The following is a 6,477-nucleotide window of genomic DNA, read 5'->3' as shown; positions in this document are numbered from 1 at the left end:
TTAATTTAGGTGTTTCATATATTGTGTTAGCTAGTTATAATTAATAGAGAGAAGTGTCCTCTGTTATGTCCGTGCTTGGTCGACGCTACGTACTATACATACGTATATAGAGAGGACTAGACACGCTAGCTAGCTAGTAAGCAAACGAAGGAAACAGAAGATCGTCATGAACATATATGCATATATACAGAGAGAAGTGATATCGACCACCTCTCCTTCTCCGAGAGATTGGTCGAACAAGTTCTCTCTATCTGACACTACCGGCTACATATATACAATAATTATCTTTTACAAATATAATCATACGGACTCAGGGTCCACATAGAATTCTCCGTTTTCAGGGATCACGTGGTCAAGAAAGAATGCCGCCAATTCCTCTTGAATTCCTCGCATGCGAGCTGGTGCTAGGAGTTCATCCCGCTTCCGAAACATCTAATTTAAAGAAGGGGGTCAATACATATATATATATATGAATGAATGAAACTCAACACAAATGATGGTAATAAAATAAAATTGTGAATGTTGTTATTTACGTACTTCATATTGTTCGTCAGTGTAGCCCCGCTCACAGGTCGTGTGGCGGATGGACTCGCAAACATAGTATCCACAGAAATCATTCCCTTGTTCCTGCCACAACCACTTTACAAGAAATAGAGGTTAATCAAACTGATAAGTAAGAATGCCAAATGGTATTGATGAAACTAGCGCTTGAATGACTAGTAGATGCGCTTAAAATGCTACTATAGCTAGTACTTACTTTCGGGTGTCTAAATTGCAGCTCCTTCGGCAGTCCCGGAGCTTTTCTGGTGAATTTTCTCCAAACCCTGCCGGACAAAGAAAACAATTACTTGATATATCAGAAAATGAACAAAGTTGCTGATATGGTGGATAATGATCGATTTAACTTACTTCTCGAGTATTTGAGGCATGTCTGCATAGTCCTTGGGATCTTTTCGTCTTGAGTCTAAGACGGTTACTAGTCCCTACTCAAGCTTAATATGTACGAGAATATAGTGGAAACTGCACACGCATGCATAACTCATCAATTACATTACTATAACCTTGACTAATATATAACGGAAACCGAATACGCACAAGACAGTAACACTCACTTGAAGTTGTAAGGAAAGAGTATTATATCTTTGTTTTGATTTATTATCAACGATTTTAGCATGCTGGCCTCGGTTTCTGCGGCATGAAATTTAACCTGAGTTGCATCTATGAGATATGTGTTAATGAACCCAATATCACCGACTTGTCTTTTCTTTAATTCGACGATCTTCAATCTGCATAATATAGTGAGGATGATTATAAATACATGCAATGAAAGAGATAAGCTATATAGAGAAACTTAATAACAAAAGTAGTACTACTTACAGACAATAGCAGTCGACCGTTGTTTTATCGAGGGCCAATTGATTGAAAAACTGATAGAACTCCTCAAATGGAACAGGCAACAGATCAATTCCAACGAGGTCATGCTCCTTTTTAACTTTCACATACAAAGTACTCCTCCCCCCAGAGTCTGCAGATTTTCAAGTACCAATCATGCAATCTTCGCATCATCGTTGATAGAGATCTTTTATCTTTGACGAGAGGCTTCCCGTACTCGTATCTTTGTATCTGCATCTCCATGGGTTCATAATGTACTTCGTCGGGCAGGTAATCTGCAAGATTGCTATAACCGGGCACCATCCTCGGATCATTATCGACGTTCTGGCTAGGCACCTTGAGCGGGGGGCACGATTGCTTCGCTTGTTCGCCGAGCTGGGCAATTTGTTTCCCATCTCGTCGTTCTTTCAGCCTTTGATCACTGACAGTACTTCTCGACCGCCCCGCTTCGGCAAATTCCTTTTCAATAATGCGGTCATAGTTTCCTTTCGGCGGATCAGACTTCGGTGGTTTTGTCAGGGCAGCCAGAGTGCGCTTCACTTTCACCCGATCTACCTTCTCCTTCGGAGGTGGATGTTTCTTTGCTTTCACCCCTTCAAAGAATTTCTTCACTTCTTCTCGCGCGATCTCGGCGTTCTCCTCCTGGGTCCTCTCGTATGGTAACTTCTCTGGAGTCTTCAGAGAAGGACCGAATCTGTATGTCCTCCCGCCTCTGGTTGTACTGCTAGACGCCGACCGAGCAGACGTAGCGGTTGTCTTCTTTACTTGCTTAAGAGGCGGAGGAGAAGGACTACGACGCGCCGGAGCAGCTGGAGCGGCGGCAGGTCTCTTCCGCCCTTGCTGACGAGGCGGAGAAGGAGGAGGCTGGCTGCTACGACGCGCCGGAGCAGCTGGAGCGGCGGCAGGTCTCTTCCACCCTTGCTGACGAGGCGGAGAAGGAGGAGGCTGGCTGCTCGGGCGCGTCGGTGCAGGCGGAGAAGGAGGCGGAGTGCCGCCACACGCCGGAGAAGGAGCCGGCCGATGGCCCTGATCACCACTCGCCGGAGGAGGAGGCGGTGGAGGCGGAGTGCCCTGACTCGCCGGAGGAGGAGGAGGCGGTGGCGTCCAGTTCGGAAGGTTGATGAGCTCTTTCCGCCATAGGCATGGAGTCTTCAGAGCAGACCCAGCCGAGTCTCCCCTTCACCGGTAGGGTGGTCAAGCTGGAGGTCCTCAAATCCCTTCGTTATCTCATCCACCATCACCCTAGCATATCCTTCTGGAATCGGCCGGCAGTGAAAAGTTGCGCCGGGTTCAGTAGGAAAAATAGAGCCAATAGCCGCCTTGACCTTCAAATTCATCCATTGCATCATAAGGTGGCAATTTTGAGACTCCGTTATAGCATCCACGGGATAGCTGGCAGGAGCCGTCAAGGCATGCTCCGGCTGAAGCAGCTCGGTGGAAGCCACGCTGCTTCTGCGCTGAGATGGCGGGGTAGCTTCGGGGGAGGCTTCGGCAGTACGTTTGTTGTGATTTGCTTCTCGTTCCTCTATCGCGTCTACCCTTGCTTTCAGCGCCTGCATTTGGGTCTGCTGCACTTTTTTCCTCCTCTCATGGGATTTGTAACCGCCTGCGTCCGGAAACCCAACCTTCTACGAAATGGAGCCTGGCGTGCCTCGTGTCCGTCCAGGGTGCTCAGGATTCCCGAGGGCCATTGTGAGCTCGTCGTTCTCTCTGTCTGGAAAGAACGTCCCTTCCTGCGCTGTTTCGATATATTGCTTAAGCTTACTGACTGGTATGTCCATTTGATCGTTCGTCCAAATGCACTTCCCTGTTACAGGGTCCAGTGTTCCGCCAACCCCGAAGAACCAAGTCCGGCAATGGTCTGGCCAGTTAATTGTCTCTGGTTCGATCCCTTTATGAACGAGATCATTCTCAGTTTTGGACTACTTAGGTCGGGCTACGAGGTAGCCACCTGACCCCGTGCGATGGTGAAGCTTCTTCGCAGCATTTTGCTTGTCTGTCGCCGACATCTTCTTACTCTTTTCCGATGTCTTGTGGGCCACAAATGCGGGCCAGTGATCTCTGATCTTCTCATATCTGCCCTTGAATTCTGGTGTCTCATTATTTTCGACAAACTTATTCAGCTCTTTCTTCCACCTCCTGAATAGTTCTGCCATCCTCTTCAGAGCAAAAGACTTGATTAATTTCTCTTTAACTGGGTTCTCTGGATTATCCTCAGGCGGTAGGGTGAAATTTGACTTCAGCTCAGTCCAAAGATCATTTTTCTGCATATCATTAACATAAGAGACCTCAGGGTCTTCTGTAGCCGGCTTAAACCATTGCTGGATGCTTATCGGGATATTGTCCCTAACCAGAACCCCGCACTGAGCAACAAATGTGCTCTTTGTCCGGAGGGGTTCAATAGGTTGGCCGTCGGGCGCGATTGTTGTGATCTCAAACTTTTCATCCGAGCTCAACTTTTTCTTCGGGCCTCATCTCTTTACCGAAGTTGTGCTCGATCCGGAGGGCTAGAAAAAAGAACAAAGACTTAATTAATATGTGTACATACCAAAACAATGAATGCATCAATCAGCTAGTCAGCATAGGCTTAACTAATATATATACCTGGCCGGACTCGATTCGGTCACCGGAGCCGTCATCACGGTCTCCTTCTTGCATCGGCATTGGGTCACCGGAGCCGTCCTCATGTTCTTCTTATTGCACCGGCATTAGGTCACCGTAGCCAGCTTGTTCACCCTCTCCTTCCAGACCATCAGTTTCGTTGAGAAACAACGAGATGGCATCACTTCCTTCTGCGATTATGTCCCTCAACAACGCTTCTTTTGTTACTTCGTCTAGGGCGGTGTCCATAGTTTCTATAAATATTTACAACATGGCAATTATTATTCAAACATGACAGATGGATATATTAGTGCCAAACATAGAACTAGCTACCTAATCATAGTAAGCTATTGGGAGGGGGTATATATCGACAACGACGACACTACATCTATGTCCCTCGACGACCCTCGTTCCCGATAAAAAAAAGAGGAGGAAGAAGAAAAAAAGAGGAGAAGAAAGAATAGAGGAGAAGATATCTCCTCTATTCTTTCTTCTCCTCTTTTTTTCTTCTTCCTCTTCTTTTTTTATCCTCTTCTTCCTCTCATGTTCGATAGGATCGCCGAGGGGTCGGGAGGTTGCCTAGTGTCAAGGGATTCAACAAAACCATGTCTTCATCATTAGGCGAAAGTAACATGTGCATGATGGTACGAAGCTCTTCAAAGTTGTTCTGGAACGGAGTCCCAGATAGGATAATTCGCTTTTTGGTACAAAGTTCAGCAAGAGCCTTCCGAATATCACTATTTGGAAGGCCTTTGCTGATTGGTACCAAAAGGCGGATTATTCTATCCGGGACTCCATTTCAAAACAACTTTGCAGAACTTCGTACCAACATGCCCTGGTTACTTCCGGCTAATAATGAAGGCATGGATTTCTTCAATACTTTGACACAAGGAAACCTCTCTCGACCCCTCGGCGATCCTCGACCCCTCGACGACCCTGGAACCCTCGACCCCTCGACGATCCTCTTCTTCCTCTCATGTTCGAGAGGATCACCGAGGGGTCGGGAGGTTGCGTAGTGTCAAAGGATTCAACAAAACCATGTCTTCATCATTAGGCGAAAGTAACATGTGCATGATGGTACGAAGCTCTTCAAAGTTGTTCTGGAACGGACTCCCAGATAGGATAATCCGCCTTTTGGTACAAAGTTCAGCAAGAGCCTTTCGAATATCGCTATTTGGAAGGCCTTTGCTGAATTCGTACCAAAAGGCGGATTATTCTATCCGGGACTCCATTCCAGAACAACTTTGCAGAACTTCGTACCAACATGCCCTGGTTACTTCCGCCTAATGATGAAGGCATGGATTTCTTCAATATTTTGACACTAGGAAACCTCTCTCTACTTTTGGCTAATAAGAATAAGAAGAAGAACAAGAAGAAGAAGAAGAAAAGAAGAAAAAAATTGGAGAAGAAGAAAGGAATAGTGGAGAAGAAGAGAAAATAGAAATTCTATTTTCTCTTCTTCTCCACTATTCCTTTCTTCTTCTCCTCTTCTTTTTCTTCTTTTTTCTTCTTCTTATTTATTTCTCCTCTTCTTTTCGGTAGAGGAAACCCTAAATAGCTAGCAAGTATCGTGGGTGTGAGATACATGTGGCCTTTGGTGTCGGACACTACATCCACGTCCCACAAGTGACGTGGGCGTCGAAGCCCGCGCCACTTGTGGGATGTGGGTGTAGTGTCCGACACCGACGGTACATGTATCTCACACCGACGATACTTTCTATTTAGGGTTTCTCCTCTACCGCTCCTCGACCTCTCGACGACCCTCGTTCCCGATAAAATAAAGAGGAAGAAGAAGAAGAAGAAAGAAGAAAAGAAAGAATAGAGGAGAAGACTTCCTCTTCTTCCTCTCCTCTTCTTCTCCCTCTTCTTCCCCTTCTTCCTCGCCTCTCTCGTGAATGTCCGACGTTCTCGACCCCCCCCCCATGTGTCGGAGAAAAAAAAGAAGAAAAAAAGAAGAGAAGAAGAAAGGAATAGAGGAGAAAAGAGAAAATAGAATATATATTCTAATTTTCTCTTCTTCTCCTCTATTCCTTTCTTCTTCTCCTCTTCCTTTTCTTCCTCTTGTCGTCTTCTCCTTCTTCTTCTCCTTCTACGAATAGTGTTCCCGAGTGAACCGGAGGGGGACATTGGTCATATTTTCTACGAATGTTCTATATACATACATCCATCGATATCATTCCATACATACATATACATCTACATTATATATGAACAAAAAAATATCAAAATTCATCATACATACATGCATCTACAGTATATATGAACAAAAATTATAAACTTTCTCCCCAACTCATACATACATACATACATACATCTACATCATATCAATATTTTGCAAATTTGGAGCAGGGAAGGAAGGAGAGGATGGGCTACCTCTCCCGGAGGGATCGGGGAGGAGACGCGGGCGGCCGGCGTCGGGGGCGACGTTGACGAGGACGGGCTCGGGGTCGGCGAGGGCGAGGGCGACGGCGGGGCGCGCTCGGC

Source organism: Triticum aestivum, chromosome 1A (genome assembly GCF_018294505.1).
Source record: "Triticum aestivum cultivar Chinese Spring chromosome 1A, IWGSC CS RefSeq v2.1, whole genome shotgun sequence".
Classification (NCBI taxonomy): Eukaryota; Viridiplantae; Streptophyta; class Magnoliopsida; order Poales; family Poaceae; genus Triticum; species Triticum aestivum.
The sequence above is the reverse complement of the archived record's forward strand: the minus strand, read 5'-3'. Positions refer to the sequence as shown.